This window comes from Adiantum capillus-veneris, chromosome 21, assembly GCF_014529385.1.
Source record: "Adiantum capillus-veneris isolate H3 chromosome 21, ASM1452938v2, whole genome shotgun sequence".
In the NCBI taxonomy this organism is placed as follows: domain Eukaryota; kingdom Viridiplantae; phylum Streptophyta; class Polypodiopsida; order Polypodiales; family Pteridaceae; genus Adiantum; species Adiantum capillus-veneris.
Genome location: NC_140951.1, coordinates 5717779 through 5745521, shown reverse-complemented (window position 1 = coordinate 5745521; position 27743 = coordinate 5717779). Strand labels below are relative to the sequence as shown.

Sequence of the window (27743 nt, the reverse complement as noted above, 5' to 3'; positions counted from 1 at the left end):
CATTAAGAGTGTTTTCCTCTTGCCTTCTCAGTGCACAATCCTTACAGGCTGCATAAGTCCTCTGCTTGCACTGCCATGGGCACCAAGACCACTAGCAAGCAGAGATTTCACACAAGCAGCGAGAGAGAGAGAGAGAGAGAGAGAGAGAGAGAGAGAGAGAGAGAGAGAGAGAGAGAGGGAGAGAGAGAGAGAGAGAGAGAGAGAGAGAGAGAGAGAGAGAGAGAGAGAGAGAGAGAGAGAGAGAGATGGAAAGGTAGGGTGATATTGTCATGGGTCCATGAACCCAATAGGCTATGTGTAGAACCTTACATGTACAATATTGACCTCCTCTTGCACCAAAGAATCACCACTTGTCTGCTAACCAGGCCCTCTGCATATTTGTCCCCGAGTCAACACAATCTTTTGCATGCCCACCATCTATGGTATCTACCCTTGTTCAAAGGCTAAGACCTAAGGAAGAAGAGGAATAGAAGGGGTGATTGCTGAGCTTTGATGACTGTCGTGAGTGCAAAAAAACTACATTTCATTGTGTTTCCCAGATATTATTCAAGATTTTCCTCCATTCTTGAGATCAAAGAAACCCAGTACTGTGGAGATGGATGCACTCACATTTGTTCTTACGTTGTCGATGGAGAAACCAAACAAGGTTAGGATTGTGCATGCGGGAGCTATTCATCTCCTTGTGGATGTACTTTCCAATGGGTGCCAAGATGCTCAAGGACATGCTCAATTTAGTACCGCTCATTGTCCAAATTCTTCACTCAGGGCCTAATGGGGCTCAACAAGATGCAGCTTATATGGAACTTCACCATCTTTCTTTACTATTGACGTTAAAAGTAATATAGTCAAGGTGGAGGCAGTTCCAATCCTTTTCAATCTTGTGCAATTGAGAGAAAGATCCAATTGGGTGAGTCGAGCGCTCGTCAATAGAGGGAAGAGCAGTGCTCCTATGCATAAATGAGGACCTAGTCAAGCTACTAGCTATGCAATGAGGTAAAAGCGCATGTCCAATTCTTGAGCACGCTATCTTGTCCCTCTTATGACGAACAACTTCAGATTTAAGTTTATAGCACAAAATGAAGTGGCACAAGAGTTACTGTCAATGTTGGCACTCAACAAGGAAATTTTCGTATGCTGGCAAGAGAGAATATTGAGGCTTCTGCATGTGGCCTTGCTTTGCACACTCCATGATGCTAGAAGCCTTTATTAACACATTTGGAATGTAGGTCTTTTTTGAATTTGTCACGCATGTCATCCACATAAAATGAACACTCTTAGATGAGAAATCTTGATTGGCCAAATCCCCTATGGCGATGGTAGCAAAATTCCTCCTGATAGGCCTTGTCGTAACAATAGTGCCAATAGAAATTCAAATTGGGAATATATATGCCCCCCCCGCTCCCCCCCCCCCCCCCTCTCTCTTTCTCTCTCTCTCTCTCTCTCTCTCTCACACACACACACACACACACACACACACACACACACACCTTTCATCCACCTTTGTCATTTCCTTTGCATGGCTTTCCTCTCCTCGCTCTTGCCTCTGTTTAAGGATGACAATCTTTTATGCCTCTTGAGAGATCATGTTTGAATTGAACACTTCAAGCACCTTAGTCATTTAAGCATGACAATCTTTTATGCCTCTTGAGACTTTTAGGTCTTCCCTCAATGATTTCAAAAGGAGCCTTCCCTGTAGTGGTATGGAGAGTGTTATTGTACGCATACTCTACAAGAGGTAAGTACTTCTCCCATTGGGCTCATTGATCTACTTCTATAACATAAGTCTTGAGTAGATCAAGAATCGTAAGCTTGGCTATTTCACTTTGGCCATCCATTTGTGGGTGATAGGCCGAAGATAAATTTAGCCATGTACGTAGATTCTTAAAGAGACCCTTCCCTAAATTATCGATCATTCGAGGATCTCTATCCGACACTATTGATTCTGGCAAGCCATGGTGTTTATAAAGTTGGGAGATGAAGAGGGTAGCCATTTGCTGTGCCTTGATAGTCTTTCTGGCAGGTATAAATTGTGCTTGTTTCCTAAACGTGTCAACTATCATCCATATTCCCATATTCCCATGGATAGACTTGGGCAATCCAAAGATAAAATCCACGGATATGCTCTCTTATGGTGAATTAGGATTTGGAAATGGTTGGAGTAATCCACGTTGCTTCCCCCTATCATACTTGGCCTTTTGGCATACCACACATTTTGAAACATACTCTTGTATGTACACTTTCACGGTAGTCCAATAGAAATACGTCTCTACTCCTCAAAGACTAGGATGAATTCCCTCATTGCCCGCATAGGGAGGAGCATGGGACTCATACTTTACTTTCTCGTGAAGAGAGTGAGTAACACATAGCCGATTGCCATGGAGAAGATAACCATCCTGCAAAGTGAATGTTTCTTTGTTCTTACATAAGGCAAGGGCTGAAATTAGATCTTTATAATCTGGGTGAGTAGCATACTCATCTATCATGGAAGATAGATAATTGAGTCGCTATGGACATCGCATTGGCTCTTGGCTCGCCCTTGGCCATCGTGATAATGAATCCATTACTTGATTGTGCTTGCCAGCAATGTGAGCAATATGAAATTTGAATTGAAAAGAAAATTTACCCATCTCATTTGTTTGTCGGAGAGCTAGGTTCGCATCATGAAGTACTTAAGACTTTGGTGATCTGTTCGTAGGATGAATGGTTCCCATATTAAATGATCAGTTCAATATGACAAAGTCTTTTTGGAACAGGTAGATATTAGATTTTATGATAGATCCTATCTAAAAGCATACACACTTAACCTTTACATTAAAAAAAAAACCCTCACACGGTGAATTTTAACTAGCCAAATCCTCTATGACCGTGAGTGAAAAAATCATCCCCATAGCCCCTATCTTAGTGCCAATAAAGTGCTTTTCTCTTCTCTCTCTCTCTCTATTAGTTTGAAAAATCTGAGCAATTTGTAGACATTGTCTCCTACCGACAATCCACTTTCCAACATGGCAAACATCCCATTAGAACTGAAGAACCTTACAAAGCTTGTGGGCCTTTGGCTTGCCAACTGCAATCTACATGGTGGGATCCCTCCCTCACTCAATAACCTCTTTAAGCTATCAATCCTAGACTTATCCCAAAATTTTCTAGGAGGAGAACTACATCCAAGCCTTATAAATCTCAAGAGCATGAATCAACTTGCACTCTATCGTAATTAGCTTGAAGGTCCCATTTCTACAAACATCTCCTTCCTCCTCTGCCTCCATATCTCCCACAACTATCTCACATGTCCCTTTCCCTCTGGCCTTGTATTCATTACTAGTCTGACTGAGCTATTTGCCTTCAACAACAATCTCAGTGAAGCCATGCCTCCAAACTTGGGTGAAGTGTATAAGCTAGAAAAGGTGATTATGTATTCTAACAATTTAATAGACTTCCTACCACCTACTTTGTGGGTGAAGGAGCTTTGCAAGAAGTGCAACTTAGTGCTAACAGGTCCAGTGGAGGTATCATGTCACTATTTGCAAAATGCCCACTCTTCAGTGTGTGCTGCTTAACAGCAATCAGATATCTTGCTCCATGCCTCGTGGCCTTTGGGGCTCCCCTACTCTGTTTCTTCTGCAACTAAATGAAAACTACCTCATTGGTTTGAACTTGTCCAAATTTCTTTAGCAGCTTACCCATAGAGCGCTTCAATTTAAAGGAGCCTTATTATACTTGTCTCTCCCTCGCCCACAACCGCTTTTTAGGCACCATCCCACCACAAATTGGCAACTTAAAACATCTCTCTAAACTTACATCCAATCGAATGAATGTTTAGGTGCAATCCCTTGAGCACTTGTTTTCTGCACCAAATTACATGTCCTACAACTCACCCGTAATCAATTCTTTGTTGTGATTCCCCGCTCCCTAATTGGAAACCTCCCTACCATGACTACCACTATGACATTTGGAGCACATTACCGCTCAGATAGACACACAAAAACAAAGGAAAAGTTTAAGTCCAAAAATCTCGGGAGCGGTAATGCTGGAGTCAATACTCGCGGTAATGGTCCTTTAGCAATGTTCGCGGTAATCAGCCCGGCTACCTTTCCGCGTTTATTTCCGCCGTATTTACTGCTAGTATTACCGCACACGCGAGTATTTTTTAAAAAAAAGCAGATGACCATTTGGATGGTCCTTGGTAGGACCCATCCAAATGGTCATTTGCCTTTTTTTCCCTATACATTTAATAAATAAAAAAACAACAATTTCATTCCACCAAAACTTTGGACCAAAATCAAATGTTTAATTATATTGGAGAAACTGTTCAAAAACAACAATTTCCAATTTCATTGCACCAAAACTTTGGACCAAAATCAAATGTTTAATTATATTGAAGAAATTGTTCATTACAAAATTGGCCAAATAGGCGATGCATGGCGGCTATACAACTGTGGCCAAAAGAAGACTTTGGGCCAAAATCAAGTGTTTAATTATATTGGATATTACAAAATTTCCCAAATAGGCGATACAACTGTGGCAAAAAGAAGACGTGCGGGCCCAAAAATACTTGGAGGATTGAGCTACTCGGATCCTGGGACCTCTCGAGGGACTCCTTGACTTTGGAAAAGAAAAAAACAACAAAACCTTTAATTAATACAAATGGATACATAAAGCTGCATGCAATGATTTTAAAAAAAAAGTTCACACTTATAGGCTGTAGTGTACGACATGCATTTTCAAATTCTTCGCGATTGATTTTGTTGTTTTCATACAGCTAGCACCATGTCTGATATTTGGAGTGGCTCTCTCTGTATCTCTGTATCTCTGGATCTCTCGGCCTAGACGGGTCATAGTAATATTTTGCTGTATATCAATTAAAAAATATCACAAACCTAACCTTATTACCACAAATTAAATCAATTCAAATGAAAATACGCACACCCACAAATTTATCTTTCCATGCTACTTTTCCGCCCGAGCCGTAATGCGTGGGCGTTTGTTGCACCCTCGCCTCCACCTGCCGAGTGTGCGCCCTAGCACCTGCCGCTCTCTCGACCTCTAGCTCGCCCTGGGCTTTCTTGTTGAGATGTCGAGCTCTACACCTTGAGCTGGCATCCACTATGGGTCTTGGCCGCTTACGGCATTTACTCACTGGCGCGTTAGGTGACCGACACGGAGGATCTCTGCCAGTGATTCTACAGCTGGACTACACTTATAGTGCGAGCCTAGTACGCTTCTAGCGAGTTCACACTTAGTGACCGCATGTACATATGTGCTACTTTTCAGCTTTAGCACTTAGTCATTTTTGTACTCTCTTTTCTGAGAAGAAGAAGAAGAAGAATCTTTCCATCTCTGTGTGCTTTGTGCTTGTCTTGTGTAGCTCTCTTGCATCCTCATTCTTTACATGGTATCAGAGCCTGGTGCAGGCAAGAGAGGCTAAGAGAGCAAGAGCATCACAATCCCTTCGTTCGCAATCCACGACCAGATTTCTGAACAGGTCTCCAAAGTGCAGTATACAGAGATTTACTGTACAAGTACAGTGGTTGTATGTACGCTTGATTGTGGACACTCGTTGAGTGTAGAAAGCGTTACACGAACCACGATAGCAGGTTCAGCAAATTTGCAGGTTTTTGCAGATTGCAGCTATTTTGTCTTAGTGCTTCAAGATGTCTGACGGTTTCAGTCAGATTGTTACTGAGAAGCTTGAGAAAAATAACTACCCTGCATGGAAGTTCAGAATAACAAATTTCCTAAAAGGAAAAGGTTATTGGGACTATGTAGAAGGAGACAATGAAAAGGAACCAGAGATTCCCGAGGCAAATGCTACAGCAGAACAAAGGAAAGCTTTGAGGGACTGGCAACAAGGCCAGAGCAAAGTGATGTATTGGCTTTCTATGAGCATCACAGATGGCATGATGGGCTATCTACAGGATGCTGAAACCCCCGCCATTGCATGGAGAAACTTAGGCAGAGTGTTTGAGGTGAACACCAAGGCCAGGAAGCTTCAACTAAAGTCGGAGCTAAATCAGGTTAAGAGGAACAACCTCTCAATCAATGATTATGCCTTGAAGATCAAGAGTATCATTGAGGCTCTTGGATCTATTAAAGTCTCAGTGGAAGATGATGACATTGTCCATGCATGCTTGGATGGTCTAGGAGATGAGTATGTACATTTCAGGTCTTCCATGAATACAAGAGACGACATCCCCGTGTTCCAAGATTTGATTTCTATGCTTATTCTTGAGGAGAAGAACCTTGACACATCTTCTTCTCATGGCAGAAATAATTCTGAACAGGCCTTCTATTCTAACTCCAACAGAGGTAGAGGTAGAGGTCGTGGTCGAGGCCCAAGGGGTTGCAGGGGCCAATTTCTGGAAGGTCAATCAAATCAAAACAATACAGGTGGCAGGGGAAACCAGTCTCAAGGCAGGGGGAGTCAAAGAGGTCGTGGTGCAGGATCAAGCAGGCAGCAACATACTCCAGATAGTAGAGAATGTTGGACTTGTGGTAAAAGAGGTCACATGTCACGTGACTGTCCAAAGGGAAAAGTAAGTAGAAAGAGAGAACAGGGCAACTATGCATCTACTAGCAGAGATGCAGATGACAGCAAAAACGAGCGCATGTTTGTTATGTAGCATGTAATGAATACAATGACTGCAGAGAATTCCACCCAAGATGATGTTTGGTATGTGGACTCAGGTGCCTCTAATCACATGACGTCTCGTGGAGAGTGGTTTAGAGATATGCGCAAACCAGATGTGTCAGGCTATGTGCAGACAGGAGATGACACAGCTCACCCCATTGCTCATGTAGGGGACATACCTCTAAATACGAAGAGTGGGAAATCAAAGTACTTAGCAGATGTACTTCATGTCCCAAACATTACAAAGAATCTTGTTTCTGTTGGACAAATGGTTGAGCAGGGTTTGCAGGTTCGCTTCAATCCAAATGGCTGTTATGTAGAAGATTTCCAGAATGGCTGTAAGCTGATCACAGAGGGCAAATGTGTGGGCAGAATGTTTACGCTGAATGTAGACATGCCTGAGGTAAAAGTTGCATTATTTACACAGGGCACAGGTGTTGTGGCTGATGTTGACATTTGGCACAAACGCATTGGCCATGTCAATGAGCAGAGATTGTGCAGCATGCAATCAAAACAGATTGTAAAAGGTTTGCCCAAATTCAAGGTGGATGGTATGCATAAAGTGTGTGCAGCATGCCAGTTTGGAAAACAGTCAAAGGGCTCATTTCCACATGAGCGCAATGTATGTAAAAAGACACTTGAGGTGGTGCACACAGATGTTTGGGGTCCAACCGATACTGCAAGTATACATGGTTACAGGTATTATGTCTCTTTCATTGATGACCATACAAGGAAAGTATGGGTCTACTTCATGCGTAACAAAAGTGAAGTGTTTGGTCACTTTCAAGACTTCAAAGTCATGATTGAGAAGGAGACAGATATGCAAATCAAGACATTGAGGTCAGATGGAGGGGGAGAGTACTTCTCCAATGATTTTTCAGATTTTCTGCGAATGCATGGTATACACAGGCAGTTTACATGTAGATATACTCCACAGCAGAATGGGGTCGCAGAAAGGAAAAACAGGCACATTGCAGAGGTTGCACGTGCATTGATGAATGAGAAGAACATGCCTCATCATTTCTGGGCTGAAGCTGTAAATACAGCTGTGTACATTATGAACAGGACACCTACAGCTACGGTGCATGATGTAACACCTGAGGAAAAGTTTACAGGTACAAAGCCTGATTTGGCACACTTGAAAGTGTTTGGCTGCATAGCTTACGTGCATGTACCAGATGAGTTGCGTAGGAAATTGGATCCTAAAGCAGAGAAATGTATTCTTGTGGGATATTCCCATGAACAAAAGGGGTATAGGTGCTACAATCCTACTACACGAGAATTACGAGTGAGCAGAGATGTAGTCTTTGATGAGATGAGCAGCTGGTACAGTAATGCACATGGCACTATTGGGGCTGATGTAAAAGATGATGTGGTTGTACAAAATGTGAGTCCACAGTCACAGGTTTTGAGTGGACCACAAGAGTCCTCTTCTCGTGGCTCTGTTGAGAAACCATGGAATGGTAGACTACGTACGCAGGTTACTCCACCAACAGGTACAGGGAATGTATCACGAAAAGGAAAGGAAAAGGTTGATGAACCTCCCTTTATGGTTGATGCATCATCAGGTTTTTCACATGTAGACATGGATTCAGATGGTTCTGAACAAAGTCTTGATGAGGAATTTGGAATTCCGGCTGTCAGGACACCTGGTGTAAGGAAAGTACAAGAAGATGCTAGAGGGCAAAGGAGTGACCAAGGACCGCGCAGATCTTATAGAGTCAGAAATCCAGTTCAGAAATTGACTTATGATGGGTATCTAGCGCATCACCAAGCCTACATGGCTAAGGTGATACAGGATGTGGAGCCCACATGTTTTGAGGATGCAGTTGGAAATGTGCATTGGGATGATGCAATGAATGAAGAGATGGCTGCATTGGAAGCAAATGACACATGGGAGTTGGTGCCATTGCCAAGTGGCAAGAAAGCTATTGGCTGTAAATGGGTGTATAAAACCAAGCATAAGGCTGATGGTAACATTGAGCGTCACAAGGCAAGGCTGGTCGCAAAGGGTTATGCACAGACGTATGGCATAGACTATGAGGAGACCTTTGCTCCAGTGGCAAAGATGACGACAGTGAGAGCTGTCATAGCAGTGGCTACATCTAGAGGATGGATTATGCATCAAATGGATGTAAAGAATGCCTTCTTGAATGGTGAGTTGCAAGAGGAAGTGTATATGGATCAGCCACCTGGTTATGTCGATCCAGGCTACCCAGATTATGTATGCAGACTTCTCAAAGCTTTGTATGGTTTGAAGTAGGGCTCTAGAGCATGGTATGACAGGATTGCCAAGTATCTTGTCAGTATTGGTTTTAGGAGAGCTCATGCTGATCATTCACTCTATGTACGTGAGAGTGATGTGGGGATTGTGGTCATTGCCATATATGTAGATGACCTTATTATTGTTGGTGACAATGCTATGGAGATTGACCATGTGAAGGGTCTTCTCAAACAGAAGTTTGAAATGAAAGATTTAGGCGAGTTGCGCTACTTTCTTGGCATTGAAGTGATCAGGACTCCAGAGGGTGTATGGCTATCACAGAGACAGTATGCTTTGGACATGTTGTCAAAGTATGGTATGGCTGATTGTAAGCCAATTTCTATTCACTTGGATGTGAATGCAAAGCTGAGTGCAGAGAAGGGTGATGTTGTTGAGGATGTCAACATGTACAGGAAGATTGTGGGTAGTCTAATCTACTTGACTATCACGAGGCCAGACTTGAGCTACACAGTAGGCTTGGAGAGTCAGTTCATGCAACTTCCGAGGAAGCCACATTTGGATGGAGTACGACGCACACTTAGGTATGTGCAAGGTACTCTTGACTACGCATTGTTCTATGCAGCAGATGCACCATTAGCATTGTATGGGTATACAGATGCAGATTAGGCAGGTAGCATTGTTGATAGGAGATCTACGAGTGGCTTCATGTTCTCTTTTGGGAGTGTTGCTGTTACTTGGAGCAGCAAAAAGCAGCCTACGGTTGCTTTATCGAGCACAGAGGCCGAGTACAAAGGTGCAGCAGTTGCTGCGTGCGAGGTAGCTTGGCTACGCACATTACTTGAGGACTTGGGAGTGCAGGTGGACCAGCAGATTTTCATCCATTGTGACAACCTCAGCAGCCTGCAGTTGGCTAGGAACCCAGTGTTCCATGCCAGGACCAAACACATAGAGGTCCATTACCACTACGTTCGAGAGCGAGTGTTGGCGGGCGACATCGACTTGGTCTACGTCAGCACAGAGGAGAAGATAGCGGATATCTTTACCAAGGCCCTCGGAGCTGAGAAGCTTCGACGTTTCCGGACTATGCTTGGACTCTGCGACATGCAGAGCTCGAGGGGGAGTGTTGAGATGTCGAGCTCTACACCTTGAGCTGGCATCCACTACGGGTCTTGGTCGCTTACGGCATTTACTCACTGGCGCGTTAGGTGACCGACACGGAGGATCTCTGCCAGTGATTCTACAGCTGGACTACACTTATAGTGCTAGCCTAGTACGCTTCTAGCGAGTTCACACTTAGTGACCGCATGTACATATGTGCTACTTTTCAGCTTTAGCACTTAGTCATTTTGTACTCTCTTTTCTGTGAAGAAGAAGAAGAATCTTTCCATCTCTGTGTGCTTTGTGCTTGTCTTGTGTAGCTCTCTTGCATCCTCATTCTTTACATTTCTCCCACTCCTCATCGTGAACATTTCCAGGGTGATAGTTGTGACCCTCAGATTCAAATGTTCACTTTGCCGCCCTCCGTACACTGGACTTCTTATTTTTCAAGAAATTCTTGATGTATTCCTCGAGCCACTACCTGGAGAACTCTTCCACTTGCGGATTAGGGAACTGCATGAGCAATGTCGTGTGAATGTACGTCAAGTCGGCTGGGTCCTGATCTTTGAAAGATTTAAAGAAATCTTGGTATGTCGAGTGGATCAGTTGGTTAAGGTACCCTCGAAATGTCCTCCCCAAAGAGGAACCTAGATCCACCTCCCCCCGTCAATGTATATAATAGTAGTAGCCACGAGTGTTCGGGGTGGGCGCATCGCGGTCCTCATCCTCATGTGGAGCTCCAAGGGGTGAGCGAGGAGGTCGGGGTGTAGGAGGAGGTGAATCTGTAGCACTGCCCCCTCCACCACCAAAGAAGCACAAGCCACTACCTCGACGAGAGCGTGAGCCACCACTACGGGAAGAGCACTGGCCTGAGCCCGAACCTGAACCGTTGGGTGGTGTAGGCGACGGATAACTCGACGGTGCGGGCATGGATCGCTGCGAATGCAAGGTGGAGGGAGCTGTGGCAGGTGACGGGAAATTCGAGGGTAAGGTGGAGGGAGGCCCACTAGGAGGCACACTCTGCACGATCGGAGTGCCGGCGCCCAGTGTCGCAAGCGGTGAGAGCCCATAGGCAGCCAACTGTGCTGGTGTGTACCGCCCTCGAAGACTCTGCTGTGAGGATAGCCGCTCTGCCTGGGCGCGGTATGCCCTCTCGAGGTCAGGGTCGTGTACTCTATCTTGGAACCATCGAAAGACGAAGGTGGATTATGATTGGTGGGAGGAAGACTGCGAGTAGTAAGCATCATAAGTGTCCTCATAAGAGAGGCCCTCGGCGAGAAAGTCCTCTATGGATCGATAGCCAAACGTGGAAGAGGATGCCATATCCTACAATTTCACAAAAAAAAGGGACCCTAATTAACATTGAATTCTAATCAAAGTGAGATTCTTTATTGCATAGGATTCCTCCCTGCATAGGATACCTTTTATCTCCTAATTAAGAAATGTTTTATGTGCTTATTTTTTTTCATCCATTTAGAGTGTGTGTGTGTATGCTTCTAATTAATCTATTGTGTGTGTGCGTTAGTGTGTGGCAAAGAAATTAATCTAGTGTGTGTGTGTTGGACCTTAATCTACCGTTGGGCTTCTCGGTGACCATTGGGGTCTCAATCAACTTCATCGCACACCCACATGGAGGTATGTTTTGGTATGTTAATGCTAATGGAGGTATGTTTTGGTATACTAATGCATGCCCAAGCAAACACTAATACTTGCATTAGTGTGTGTGTGTATAATGCATGCATTGTGACTAAAATAGTGTGTAAAAACTAACTAATGCATGCACACACTAATACTTGCATTAGTGTGTGATTGTGCACAAATTAGTGTGTGTAAACACACTAATTTATGCTAAATCACACACTAATACAAGCATTAGTGTGTGTGTATAATGCATGCACACACTAATTCTTACATTAGCGTGTGGTTGTGCATACATTAGTGTGTTTACACACTAATTCATGCACAAGCACACCCTAATGCAAGCATTAGTGTGTGCTTGTAACGCATGCATGCACTAATGTGGGCATTACTCTGTGATTGTGCACAAAATAGTGTGTTTCCACACACTATTTTGTGCACAATCACACACTAATGCAAGCATTAGTGTGTGTGTGTATAATGCATGCACACACTAATGTTTGCATTAGTGTGTGTTTGTGCATGCATTAGTGTGTTTACACACTAGTTCATGCACAAGCACACCCTAATGCAAGCAATAGTGTGTGCTTGTAACGCATGCATGCACTAATGCACAAAATTGTGTGTGTGTGTGCGCGTGTGTGTACAATGTGTGTGTGCATGTTAGTGCATGTGTGTGTGTGTGTGTGCAATGTGTATGCATTGTGTGTGTGTGCATGTGTGTGTGTGTGTGTATGTGTTTGTGTGTGTGTGTAGAAGAACGAGAAGAAAGAGAGAGAGTTTGAGCACTTACATTCGTGAGCTCAATCGTTTGGAAATGGTGGGGATGGAGATGAAGAGAGTAATAGAGGTTGGAGATGGAGAGGGAGAAGGAGAGAGAGCTTGGAGATAGAGCAGGCCCGTGCAAAAGAGGAGGTCGTTTTTGAATTTTTGGCATTCAATTTCGTGGGGGCACGTAGGTGCCCCCTTTATATAAAAAAATTTGTAGGGAGTTTTACCGCGAGTATTACCACGCTGTATTACCGCCAGTATTACCGCAAAAATCTCTGATGAGATATTAAGGTTACTTCGACTGCATGACCTCTTTTACCCACCTCCCCTCTATCTTTAATGAGTGTCAGTCATGTCAGTACCAACATTCTTGATTTTTCTTTTTCTTATTTAGTGTGTGGTCGTGTGTGCAAGACAATTGGGATGACGTGCGTCCGCCGGTTGGCGCGGAACGAACTCGATGGTTGAGTGAGCGATAATCATGTCCATGTACGTGTGCAATTGCACGGCTTCGGCGTATATGCTTGGCTCACGTGGATGATTATGACCTATGAGACGATCCGAGAAAATGCACTCAAATGGAAACTAGCGATCCGAGGGTTTTGGCATCCATTGATGTCGCTCCCCATTGGAGTGTGATCGGGGGCAGAGGCGGGAGGAGGACGGAAGAGCGATTGCGCCAAGAAGCAGTGATGGGAGGGGGGTCACACCCGCCGTCCGATGTGGGTGGGTCTACACGAACGCATGCGCATCCTACATCCACCACATACGGGGATCTCCCCACCACCCCGCCCCACATGGAGGTGGAGGAAGATCATTTGCACAACATGGTTGAGGATCTTCTTGCACGTGAGTTGGCGAATGAGTGTGAGCCTGAGTGTGCATGTGAAGAAGCCACCCAAAAAACCAAAGATTCATTGCTAGAGGTAGCACACACCGCTCTTTACGAGGGATGCTCCTACTCCATATTACGAGCGTCTCTTGAGATCTTGAATATTCAAGCAATGTTTGGATGGAGAAATGCAGGGGTCGATGCACTATTGAGGTACGTTTAAGTGTAATAAGTGTTAGTTGTTTTTTCGTGGTTATATGCAATAATGAGTGTTCTTTAATTATGTCATAGGCTATTAGGCAAGATGATGCCTAAAGGCAATCATCTTCCAGAAAATCAAAGGAAGGCACGACAGGTGGTGACAGGGCTTGGGATGGACTATGATCGCATACATGCATGTGTCAATGATTGCGTGCTATTCCGCAATGAAAATGCAGGGCTTGATGCTTGCCCTGAGTGTGGAGAATCAAGGTACAAGGAGGGAATGCAAGGAACCACAATACCTTGCAAGGTTCTTCCTCATTTCCCCCTCATTCCCCGCATCAAGCACATGTTCCGCACCAAAGGAACAAGCGAGCTTCTTACATGGCATATGAAAAATCTCTCCAGCGATGGAATTATGAGAGTGCCGGCTGACTCGCTGGCATGGCAAGACATTGAGCAGACATGGTCGGAGTTTAGAGAAGAGACTCGTCACTTGAGGCTTGGTTTGGCTAGTGGTGGGGTAAACCCATTTGGGCATCGGTCTACCTCATGGAGTACTTGGCCGGTGGTTGTTGTGAACTACAACATTCCACCATGGGAGTCAACCAAGAAGGGGAACATTTTGCTCTCTCTTCTAGTCCTAGGAAAACACAAGGTAAAGAACATGGATGTATATTTAGCACCTTTGATTGAAGAGCTTCAAAAGCTTTTGAACGGCATAGATGTTTTTGATGTATCAAGACCACTTCGTGATCGGTGCACAATGATCAAGTGCATTCTCATGTGGAACATGCATGATTACCCCGGGCTTGGATAGATTTTTGGTAAGCTTATACTTTGTGACGCTCTTTAATGTCTTTGCATTGGTCACTTATATGCAGTTATGAATTTTGTTTTTGTAGGACTATCGACATCTGGACATAGGGCATGCCCAACTTGTGGACCCTCACTCGTGACAGAGAGACCCACTCTACTTGGTAAGGTGATCTACCCCAATAACCATCGCTTCTTGCCGCACACACATCCATCTTATGCTCCACCGTGCAATGGGATGGAGCCACTCCATTGGACCATGGCCGATTGGGCAAGACATTGGAACGAGCATCACAACACATTGCCTCCTCCCAATGATCCACCTAGGGGTATTTCTAGGTACTCTATTTTCTTATCACTACCCTATTGGGCTTCATTAAAAATCCAACACCTATTGGATCCAATGTATGTGTTCAAAAATGTTGGGCAAGCTATATGGGATCACATAGTAGGCAAGAAAGATTCATTGGGGGCTAGAGAGGATATGAAGGCCATAAGGAGGCTCCCTCCTTCGGCCACACCTCGCATGCGGCCTCAGGGGAAGATGGTTCTTCCAAAGGAACCTTCGATTCTATCAAGGATGGATCAAGAGCGGATGAAACAAGTCGTTGCATCCATCCTTACTCCAACAGGTTATATGTGTTCGCTCATGGGTGCCTTCACTAAAACTAAGAAAGGAGGATCCACACAACTGTATGGGCTCAAAACCCATGATTGGCACAAGATTCTTCAGGTAATGTGTGTGTGTGTGTGTATATGTGAGTGTGTGTATGTGGTTTAGGGTTCTGGATACTAAAAAGTCTTTTTGTTTGTGCTTCCAGTTAGCATTAGTGGATTTGCGGACATGAAGGTAAAGACTACAATATTCAAGGTGGGAGAAGTTGTCAAGTATAGAACATTTGATCCTCCCTCCTAGACTTTACTTTGAAGACTAGCTTTACTATGAAGATTATGAAGGGTTTTTTGGTTACAGGTTTGTGAGTTCCAAAGAAATCGAAGTTTCAGCCATTCCAACAGCTCGACTTCTAGTGATTGAAGCAACTTGTGCTATTGAGGATGCATTCCCATGTTCTATCCTTGTTAGTAGCCTAGTTCACCTATTGCTACATCTTGTTGAGGAGATAGCCATTTGTGGTGTGGTTCACTCCAGGTGGATGTTCTTTCTTGAGAGGTTCCTAAAGACCTTGAAAGACTTTGTAAGGAAACTATCACAACCAGAGGTATTCATCGATCTTAAGCCTTGAACCTTATTAGGATTGGATTGTATTCACAAAACTTTTTATTGGTTACTTTAATCACTAATGGTTTCATGTACATGTGTTCAGGCAAGCATGGCAGAGGGTTGGATTGTACAAGAGGCTTTTGTGTATGTCTCTCAATATCTTTTCACAATAGACCCATCATTGCCTCGTTTAAAGACGGAGGAAGAGGATCCAAAAAAACACGCAAACATTCCAAGTGGGAAAGGTTCTCTCTTGATTTTGGATACGGAATTTCAATCCATAGTCAACAACCATTGTCTACTCAATGCTCCCATCATGGGAAAATGGGTGGATATGTATGTGGAGGTGTGTACAATGAGAGAAAGGGAGAGGAAAGCATGGAAGAGGTCGCATGGTGGTAGGCGAGCACCTCCCTTTCCTAAAGAGCTTGCCAAATACCCTGATCTAATTCCAGTTGGGTGGATACAAAATGCCATGACCAAGGCCAAGGCACAAGGAGAACAAATAAGCCCTAAAGAATGGGAGTACGCGCGAGGATGTCTACCAAGTGTAATATACTCAATGTGTTTAGTGTGTGTGTGTGTGTGTGTGTGTGTATGTGTGTCACCTCTCTCTCTCTCTCTCTCTCTCTCATCTATCTTGATTGGTTTTTGTAGGCCTTTACATTCAACTCTATGTGGTCCGAAGGACGTCATTTTCAAACCCGCAAGATAGATGAGCGTCAAACCACTCACGATAGTGGAGTTATGGGCAACTTTGACACGACAACACAAGAGGTGAGGGACTGTGGAACAATAGAGAGGATAATCAAAGTGGATTTCAGAACATTTCACAAATATCTCTTTGACCGCCGGTGGTTTGCGGGTGAGGTTAAGAGAAATGAGAATGGACTCTATATGGTAGACTCCGGGAAATTTCATCGCGGGAAGACCGACAACTTGGTGCAACCTAGTAGTTGTGAGTAGGTAAAGTCCATGTGCAACTCACTAAAATATTATATGATACATACAAAACTACATTCATGTTGTTGTTTGCTCTATGACCTACAGGTGTTTTATGTGCCTTGTATGTATCGAAGACGACTATGGTATGTTATTCCAGTCACACCACGGAGTAGATCTATCTTTGCAGATACGAACATAGAGACTTTGGCAGATCCCACCATACCATCTCAAGAAGACGCCAATGACGATGATGCAGTTGAGGTCGAGGAGAACCAACCATTCCCAATAACCAACCATAGTGAGGAGGAGGACGAGGATGGAGAGGATGATGATGATTCAATAGGAGAGGCTGTAGAGGATGAATCAATAGATTTATTTGTTGATTTAGCTACCATGGGGTTGGACATGGATGTAAGCACTTGTAGAGATCTGTTGGAGGATGAAAATTAATAAATATCTTTTGGATTTTGACTTCTTTCTCTACTTATGCTGTACAAAAGGGCTATTTGTTTATGAACACAAGACAATACAATTTTGATCATCGTTCGCTTGCCATTACCATATGAATGCATAGTTGACATAAGATTTTGAGGTGGAAACAAAATATTTTTGTTTATAGAATCTCATGGAGTACAAATGAGTAGAGTAGGAGAATCATACCAATAGATGAGGCAAGAAAAGAAAAGAGAGGTACTAAAAATCCCAATGAGAATGGGATTTCTTACACTCCATGCAAAAAGGGGGTGACAATACAATTTTGATCATCGTTCGCTTGCCATTTCCATATGAATGCATAGTTGAGATAAGATTTTGAGGTGGAAACAAAATAGTTTTTGATATAGAATCTCATGGAGTACAAATGAGTAGAGTAGGAGAATCATACCAATAGATGAGGCAAGCAAAGAGAAGAGAGGTACTAAAAATCCCAATAAGAATGGGATTTCTTACACTCCATGCAAAAAGGGGGTACCAATTTCTAAAAAGTAACAAAATAGAATAGGATTTATAGAAAGGGAAAAGTGGGAGAGGAATGGGCCACGTGGATTCTCTTTTCCTGTTGCGGTAATATGGGCGGTTATTATTGCGGTGATAAGTGCGGTAATGCTCACGGAAAATTCAGGAAACGCGTAGATGGGTCTGCACCATACAATCTCTCTCTTTCTTGAAGCTCTCTCTCTCCTCTTATGCGGTAATGTTGTGCGGTAACAACAACATTCTCCCATAGTGTACTCTCAAGTTGTCTCACACACATCTCAGTGGACTCATCCCGACTGAGCTCTAAGCACTAAGCCTAACAAACTTTGACCTCTCCTACAACTGACTATCAGGCCCTATTCCATTGGGGTTTTCCAACATAGCTTGGTAAGAAACACGGATCTTTGTGGAAGTTTCCTCCTCTCAGACCCTATTTCATTAGGGTTTTCCAACACAATTTTTGACAAGAGCTTGTCAAGAGACATGGATCTCTAGTTGTGGACATTTTAAGCTTTTCCATGGCATTAGGAGAAATCCCACAACAAAATGTATCATGATGGCCTTGGAATCTTACAGATTTGTGGTGGCTTTCATATTCCTGATTGGATGCAGCTTGAAGATGTACGGAATATGCACACTCCATAGAAGGCATATGTTTGATTTTTGATCAGTCTCAAACACTTGGACGATTTCACCTTTCACAAGGTGCAAGTTGAAGACCTTCACATTGTGAAATGTCTAGATTATGACAATCCAAAACATGGCAATGGAGGTGTTGCCACAACTTACAAGACTGTGCTAAGTAATGCGAGGGAGTTTTTGTAAAGATACTAAACAAGGTAACCAACCATGGGGGAGGTAGTGACAACAAGGAATTTGATTTGAAAGTAGAAACACTTGAAAAGATCTACACAAGCCCATTGTAAAAGCTATTTTGTTGCTACTACATAAAGACATAAAACTCTTAGTATGTGAGTACATGTCCAATGGTAGCCTAGGTGACTTGATACACCAAAACCCTCTTCTGCATGTCTCAAAGAGTAAAAGATAGCTTTGGAGCAGCCCAATAGATATAGAATACCTTCATCATGATTGTTATTCCCCTGTTGTTCATTGGGATGTTACGTGCAACAACCTTCTCGTGGACAACCATCTCAATGCATACATAGCCGACTTTGGGACTTACCTTTTGGCACTTAGAGGTGGTCTCCACATGTTACTTCTTCTTATGCTATTGATAGGGTTGATTTGTGTTGGTTTTCATGAATTGCACACTTTTTAATTATTTTGATGGATCCTAATGGTTGGAGGGTGCTCACTCTGATCCCAAGGTGCTGGTAGCTTGAGTGATAGATCCACATCATGCACCCGTATCTGAACAATGTGTAGTTCTTTGATTCCTTTTTGTAGCCAGCCGTTAGGGAGCTCATTGATTGACATTTCATCCATTTTGATGCTTCTCTTTGTCTAGGTAGGTGAGGTCTCTTGAAATTGCTTATATTACGGTAAACATCACTGCATCTTTTGGAGTAGCTGTGATGCCGCCTACTTCGGACTCATGTTAGACAAATATATGTCTTTCTCACTTTTCAATACGATGTGTGCTAGTGATGAGCCAATATTATTTAAAGGGTTAACTTGGGGTTGTCTAAATGAAAAGTGTTTTCCTCTTCCCTTCTCCGCACACAATCCTTACAGGCTACATAAGTCCTCTTCTCGCACTGCCATCGGCACCGAGACCACTAACACGGAACGATTGCACACAAGCAAAAGATCGCAAGTAGAGGAGAGAGAGAGAGAGAGAGAGAGAGAGAGAGAGAGAGAGAGAGAGAGAGAGAGAGAGAGAGAGAGAGAGAGAGAGAGAGAGAGAGAGAGAGAGAGGGAGAGGGAGGGAGGGTGATATTGTCATGGGGCCATGAACCCAATATGTTGTGAGTATAACCTTACATGTATAATATCGACCTCTTCTTGCACCAAAGAATCACCACGCATTAGCTAACCAGACCCTCTACATATTCGTCCCCGAGTCAACACAATATTTTTCATGCCCACCATCTATGGTATCTACCCTTGTTCAAAGGCTAAGAGCTAAGGAAGAAGAGGAACACGAAGGGGGGATTGGTGAGCTTTGATGACTGTCATGAGTGCAGAAAAACTACATTTTATTGTGTTTCCTAGATATTATTCAAGATTTTCTTCCACTCTTGAGATCAAAGAAACCCCGTACTGTGGAGATGGATGCACTCGAGTGCGGGAGCTATTCATTTTTCTGTGGACGTACTTTCCAATGGGTGCCAAGATGCTCAATGACATGCTAAATATAGTCCCGCCCATTGTCCAAATTCTTCACTCAAGGCCGAATGGGGCTCTCCAAGATGCAGCCTATATGGCACTTCACCATCTTTCTCTACTATTGACATATAACAACAAGCTAGCCAAGGTGGAGGCAGTTCCAATCCTTTTCAATCTTGTGTGGTTGAGAGAGAGACCCAATTGGGTGAGTAGAACGCTCTTCATTAGAGGGAAGAGCAATGCTGCTATGGCTAAATGTGGACCTAGTCAAGCTACTAGCTATCCAATGAGGTAAAAGCACATGTCCAATTCTTGAGGAGGCTATCTTCTCCTTCTTGTGACAAACAACTTCATATTTAATTTTATAGCACAGAATGTAGTGGCACAAGAGTTACTGTCAATGTTGGTGCGCAACAAAGAACTTGTCGTATGCTGACAAGAGGGAATACTGAGGCTTCTGCGTGTGGCCTTGCTTTGCACACACCATGATGCTAGAAGCCTTTATTAACACATTTCGAATGTAGGTCCCTTTTGAATTTTCTCACGCCCACCCAAGAAAAAATAGCTATTGCACGCACGTCATCCACATAAACTGAACACTCTTAAACAAAAAATCTTGATTGGCCAAATCCCCTATGGCGATGGTAGCAAAATTCCTCCCCATAGGCCTTTCCGTAACGATAGTTCCAATGAAAATTCAAATTTAGAATATATCCCCCCCCCCCCCCCCCCCCCCCCCCCCCCCCCCCCCCCCCCCCCCCCCCCTCTCTCTCACACACACACACACAATGCATAGAATATAGGATGCATGATAACCAACACACTGGGATAGTACACACATCCACCCCCACTAAATTCCGAACCCACACACCCATGCTTATAGGGTCAATCCCTCACTCTAGGCTCAACACTCTATACTGTATTTTTAAAGATCTTCTCCTTGCTTACCATACTCGACTCAATGCCTGCTTATGTGAAGTATAAACACATCTTGTGAGACACACACACACACACACACACACACACACACAGAGACATGCAATAAGACGACAAACACGGGGAGATATTATGAACACACAACCACACAACACACACGTGTTGACATGTTACCAAAGGTTTTGTTAACAGGTTTTCTCTAAAAAATGACACAGGCAACAACATCATTGACGAATGATTGATAGAAAAATGGATATCTCAAAATCAGGACGAGATGATGGATTTCAAAGCCAGAAACCCCCTTTTTTGTGTTTATGATGGATTTCAAAGCCAAAAACCGCCCCCTTTTTTTGCTTCTGGCATAGACAAGCCCCTTAATTTGTAATTTATTTGGTAGCTTGGTCTCCATATGCGTGTAAGCATCTTTGACTGTATCACGTTTTCATTGACATGGAACATAAAAACACTATAAAAACTCAAAATAAACTGGTTTTTATTCACTGAGTACATAGACCCAAAGGTAATCACCGGCACAACTACAATGTAATGGCTAAAAACGTTCACTCTGTAGTAATTGGCTCACTCATGAAAGAGATAATAAGACTTGATGCCACTCATGTAGGTCGTAATTATAAGGCCAGAGAACCCCTTTCAGTGTTTACTTTTCATTTGTAAATACTTGCATGGACAAGCCATGAGAATTTTAACGTTGTTATGTAACGTGGTTCGAAGTTGGTATACCTTGAGTCGTCCAAACCCCACGTAATCTGGTGTTAAAAGAAACAGTACAAAAGGGGATACCTACACATAAACAGCGTAAGGTTTAAAACACTACATTTTCCTATGGTAAATGGCTAATTGGCCAGTATATACATAGAAAAAGGGTTTTTTATATATAAAGGCTGAAAAAAAACCAACTTACATAACAGCTTGTAGTATTAGATGAGCCGAATGCCAAACCTGGCAAAGTAGGAGAGACTAGATTTTAAGGCACCATTCAACAAGCTTGGTATAAAACAGGACCAGTGCATCAGTTTTCGGATGCACCCTTTTGCAGGCTTTTTTGCTAAGGCAGCAAGCTTGGAAGAGTTTCGCTATTATCAGCAGACCATAGTGCTATTCACAACAAGCTTGGTATAAAACAGGACCAGTGCATCAGTTTTCGGATGCACCCTTTTGCATGCTTTTTTGCTAAGGCAGCAAGCTTGGCAGAGTTTCGCTATTATCAGCAGACCATAGTGCTATTCACAACTCACTTTATCTCTCTCTCTCTCTCTCTCTCTCTCTCTCTCACACACACACACACACACACACACACACAAGCCAAGGCTACAGGGAGCTATTCACAAATCGTTGTCTCTCTCTCTCTCTCACACACACACACACACACAAACCAAGGCTGCAAGGCAAACGACAGATGCACACACACACGGTACTGATACCAGGCAATACGGACAACCATCCGCTACAAGGCACAACACAAGCAACGACAACTCACTCCAAGGAAAACCGCTGCGGATCATCCGGTTGTGCGACACGGCAAGGTAAAAACTGAGGTTTTTTCGTACTGTGTCAAATTAATTGCCGAGGAGAGCATGCACTTGAATAGTGAGAAAAATAAATGAGCCATAAGGCACATTGTGGGATTCATGAAAAAGCGTATGTATACTGATGGAATTTAATATTAAAACACATGTGTTTAAAGAACTATATAGACAAAGGACATGCATACGCACTCCATGTGTTTGTGGAACAACCATGGTACGATCTCTACACACACACAGACACACACACACACTTATGCAAGAGCATAAGAGACAGCATTACACTTAGGATGGTACTCACCAACATGCTCATGGCCGGACAAGCACATGCAAGCATATGCATATTATAAACATAGTAACAAAAGTACACAGTATTAAGCAAAAAATTCCTTTTTTTTGATACCATGTCTGGAGCAGTATCAATATCATAACGAGGGTACCAGTTTCAAGTGGTGCATTACCTTGAGCACTAAGTGAGAAAGAGGAGCACTACAGATGGCTACTACAAGCAACAACCAGGTGATTTGATATAGAAAGCCTCAAATACAATTATGTGTAAGCACTACTAGTAAAAATGAAAGGTCTTTCTTATCTGTTTTTGAATACTATTTAGCATGAAAATATATCAAAGATGTATACAACAGCCTCTTGTGAGGACAAATGTCATTGTGTAAGACTGGATGTTTTTGAAGAAACTAAGGTCGTACAAACAGGATGTGGCCAAAATTCTCACAAATTAAGTATATGTATAAAGTATGGTGCTGACTTGTAAACCATAAAGATAAGGGTGCCCCGAAGGCAACATCTAGTGTAGTATCTAAAAATGCTAAACATGTGTAACCATATACTCATCAATGATTGAAAAAGGGGGTATACGACAACCTCCTGTGAGAACAGATGTCATTGTGTAAGAAAGTTTTTTTTTGAACAAAGAAAGGTTTTACAAACAGAATGCTGCCAAAATACTCCCAGATTAAATATACTTAGAAAGTATCATGCAGATGTATGAACCATAGAGATAAGGGTGCCCATAAGGCAGCAACTGGTGTAAGATTTAAGAATGCTAAACTCAGGCGTGGAACCATTGGTTTTTTTTTTTTTGATTACTACCTAGCATTAAGAGGTGTGAAAGAAGGTATATGCCAACTTCCTTTGTGCATAGATGTCATATAAGACTGCTAAATTATGGAATTGTTACTAAGAGTTTTGAGTACAACTATTTTTATAAACAAGGAAGGTTTTTCCTTAGTTACTTTTCTTTAATACTACTATCTAATATAACAACGAGTTAATGATTCGAATGGGGATATATGACAACCTCTTGTGAGGATAGATGTCATTGTATAAGACGGTTTTTTTGAAAAATGAACGGTTTTTCAAACGAAATGCTGCCAAATTTTTCACAAATTAGATGTACTTATATCTTGGAAAGCATACTTAGAAACCATAAAGATAGGGCTGCCCTTATGGAAACATCTAGTATAATATCTAAAGAATGCTCAACTCATAAGTTTAACCATTGGTGACAAACACGGATATAGGCAGACAGCTAGGATGAGCATCACTCGAGATGTATTTAATCTACAACAGATTCGGGAAAAGCTCATGGTAGCCCATGAAGGAAAAAAGAGAATCAAGCCAGTAGCAATTAGGGACCCCATCTCCAAACCCTGTAAACCTATAAAAACTTTCAGAGACCGTAATCGACCCTACTTACATAGACAAGCCAAGGAGAACATAACATATAACTAGGAGTAAGGTTGGGGTCTAGGGGTGTGATAGCGATAACAAGCAGTGGGGATTGCTTGATATACCTGTCACCCATTTAGTGCAAGTTAATTCTAATTAATTGTACTTGTGGTTGGTTGGCAGGTAAAGATCCCCGCTTTCATCTACTAGGAGTTCCGGCTAAAAGCTCCTACTTTTTCATGTATCGAAGTATCTTGTAATAAGTTTTATATCAAAAAGATTTTACTTTTCTTTGGTCTTTACAAAAGATGGTAAGTACAAATAGTATTTAATTTCTCTCAGTATATGATTCTAAATGATGGGATTTTTCAATCAAACACACACACACACACACAATTTTCTCAGGATACCTTTGGTCGGGTATCCATCATATACTGAGGAAACTTAGTACGGTTTGTGTCGTGAAAAATAATTGTTGACTTATTAATTGTATTGTGATTTATTCAGGCTTTTGGACTCCATCTCTCACCCATCTAGGATATGGAATGGAAGAAGGCATTCGTGTTCCACCCGTTGGTACCCAATGTATAATTTCTTGTTTCAAAGGTGTGGAATTTCACAAAAAATTGTTGTACTTTGAAAAACAAGCTTTAACACTAGGTTGGTAACCTAACAGGACATAAAAGTGTCCTTTCAGGGTTTTGAAAAAAACCTCCAAAACCATAGTAGATCCACTCATTTTGTAGAATCCTTTCATGAGGTTATAGTTCAAGGCCTACTACACATGGAAAAAATAAGAAACTTGTAATATTTATCATCTTTTGGTCACACCAAGCCTCCAAAGTTGATGGACCAGTGCATTTTCATCAAAACAATCATTTCTTACGTTTTGTTGCATAAAAATAAGATTTAGGATTTTTGTAGGACTTGAGATAAATTCCCTAGTTAACTTCAATGGGTTGGTGATCAGAACATATGATTGCTTCTCACTCACTATTTTTTGTTTTGCCAAAATAAATAGGTACAAAAAAGTTGAATTTTTACCATTCTGCAAACATATCATCAAAGTTTCTATAGCCACGCTCAATAAAAATAATATATGCATGTTTTCTTAGTTCCCTATTGTCCTTTATGTTCATAAGGAGCCATGGAGCATGTCAAAAGAATAATACATCTCTTACCAAGGGGAATCTTGGGGACAAAGATGAAGTGTTTAATACAGCAAACATGCAAAAACTGGGTTTAACATTATGAGTTGTAGAATCCCATAGAAACTATTCAATATCTAGCCAAATTTGATCCTTGTGACTAGATATGGTTACTACCTACGAAATGCATGTAGTTGTCACAAGAAACTAACAATATTGAAAAAGCTATACTTGATATACTAGAATGTTTCGTTTTCTTCTATAATTGAAAAAATCAACCATCGTTGTGTACTATGCAAAATAGGGTATTAGGTGCCCCAAAACTCAAGGAATGCTAGCTTTATGTTACAATATGCGACATAAAAAATAAAAAATGCATTTGGATATCATGAAATCCACCAAAAAAATCATAGAAGACCTAAAATTGGCTAAAAAACAAGATTTGACAATTTTTGTAATTTGGTTATAACTTACAACTTTAATATTTATTTCTCCCTAGAAGCATCAGGACATGTTGAGGACTACTAAATATAGTTCTCTAGCATTATAGACCTCACAAACATGAATTCTAGAGTGGTATAGTTGTAAAAAGTTGAAAAAAGCCAAAAACAGGACCCGTTTTTTCACACAGTTTAGGTTATGAAATGTTGTGCAAGGACATATTCCAAAAAAATGTCGAGTTTTTTTCAGCTCATGAGACAAATTTCTAGATAGATAGCACCTCAAAATACATTTTGAAACTCTTGACATAATTCAAGGAAAATGGTCACTTAACATGACATAAAAGTGTCCCAGGACATAAAAGTGTCCCATTACCAACCTAGTGTTAAGCACCCACTCTATATCGGCATTAAACACTGCTTCTATAAATGACTGGCTCTCCTTATTGATTCTTTCCAGAAAAGAGAAGGATAAGTTTCTAGAGGCCTTTAATACCTTCGTAGCTAAGCTACCCATTATTGACGCACAAGATAGTTCAGATCTTGATTTTTATTTTACTTCTCTACCCACTATTGTAAACAAGTTATATTTTATCAATAACCTTCCAACAGTGCCTATAGAAATCAAGCACTCAGAAAAGGTGATTAATCCCCTTATTGATCTAGACCTACTGGAGGAAGAAGAGAAGGAAGCTCTCAACTTCTTAGCAGATTCAAATAGTGCATCCCCGGAATGAGTAGTTTCTAAACTCTTTCTAGAGGTAATCCCTTTACTACCACTCAGACAGGTTGAGTTGGATGCTATTCGACTTGAACATAATCTCTGGGATTATGAAATTTTAAACCATCGGGAACCTTTTACAATTTCCTCTCTAGGGTTATTGTGTAGTATTCCCACGGACATTGTTGAGCAGTGTAAAACTTTAGCCTTACACTCCACGCACCTTTTGGCACAAGATGTTCTCTTCGAGCTCAAACAAGTCAAATTATCTGATGTCGATGGTAAAAAATTCTCAAGCTCTTCAATCATTGCTCGCACCAAGGGACTCTCTCTTATGGACAGGGCTAAGGATCAAACACGGTTTTTGAGAAACTGTTGGAATTCATATAGAACCTTCCTTAAATGCCAGTGCAAAAGGGTGGATCCAAACTCTAGTTGTTCCTCTTCAATCATTTGGTTTGATCAGTTTTTGTGATACGTATTCCAGAATTTACCAAGGTTTTTTCAATTTTCATCCGGACCTGCCCAAGTTTATGCCTTTATTGCATGGGTTGCTTTGTTTCCAACTGAATTAAGGCATGCAGTAATCATCTATTGTCAATTTCATGAACACATGCTAGAAGAAACTAAAGGATTGGTCCTATACACACCTAGGACGCCACTTCTTCAAAAGCTACACAACACACCCGTTTCCAATACAATCGAAACCCTACTCAAACCTCCCAAAGGCAAGGATCAACTAAAGAAGATCACACACATACCAAGCAGCATGGCATCAACAAGCAAGAAGCCAAGGCAATTCAGAGGATCTGAAGATTATGGGGATACTCCCAAAGCACTTGAATACCCAAATTTTGAAGACCAGGAACGTCTACTTATCACAAGAAATAATGGATTATTACATTTTGAATGCAATGTTAAGATGCATGGAAGATTTTTTCACATATTGTTTTGTAACAAATTTATGGACTTTATTAATCCTCATAAGTTTTTTCAAATGTTGATAAATGATTTTCACATTAATCAAGACCTGTCTGAGATGAGGATTTTCTTTGGTTGGAAATATAAAAAAAACTTGAACCATACTCTATACCAACCATCTTCTGTGTTCTCCCAAGAAATTGATGAAACACAAACATGTGGGTGCTTAACTCATAAAAGGTTTTCCAACTTTTTGGTTGACTTAGAACCTTTTGGAAGACATGTTATCACCACTAACCCTAGCATAGCTAGACATAAAACTTTCCAAGAGTTTATCAAGAAACGGTTAAATCACATACCATTAATACTGGTATAACGTAAACCCTAAGTCAATAATAAAAGAACTTAGCAATGTGTGGAAGACATTATGTAGCCTTTTAGGATGTGAGGATAGTAAAACTCATTACAATTATATCCAAGGTTCAGTTAATGAAATGTTTTTCCAAAGATTTCCCTTTTATACGCAAAACCAAACTCCCTAGTACAAGAACACAGATTTGATGGATGAAATAAAATATATTTTACAAATCTTATTTATATGCGGACTTGATAAATCTGCACAAACTCCAGTATTCATATGTAAGAAACTCATTCAGTTAGCAGCAAAGAAAAGGCTAGAAAGTCCCGAATTCTGTCTTCTTTCTT

The 27743-nt window shown here is 41.8% G+C and overlaps 1 pseudogene; it reads left to right on the top strand.

The window, feature by feature from the left end:
• The first annotated feature begins 1952 nt into the window (after positions 1 to 1952).
• LOC147430487 (uncharacterized) lies at positions 1953 to 26133 on the top strand (annotated as a pseudogene).
• The last annotated feature ends 1610 nt before the right edge of the window (positions 26134 to 27743 follow it).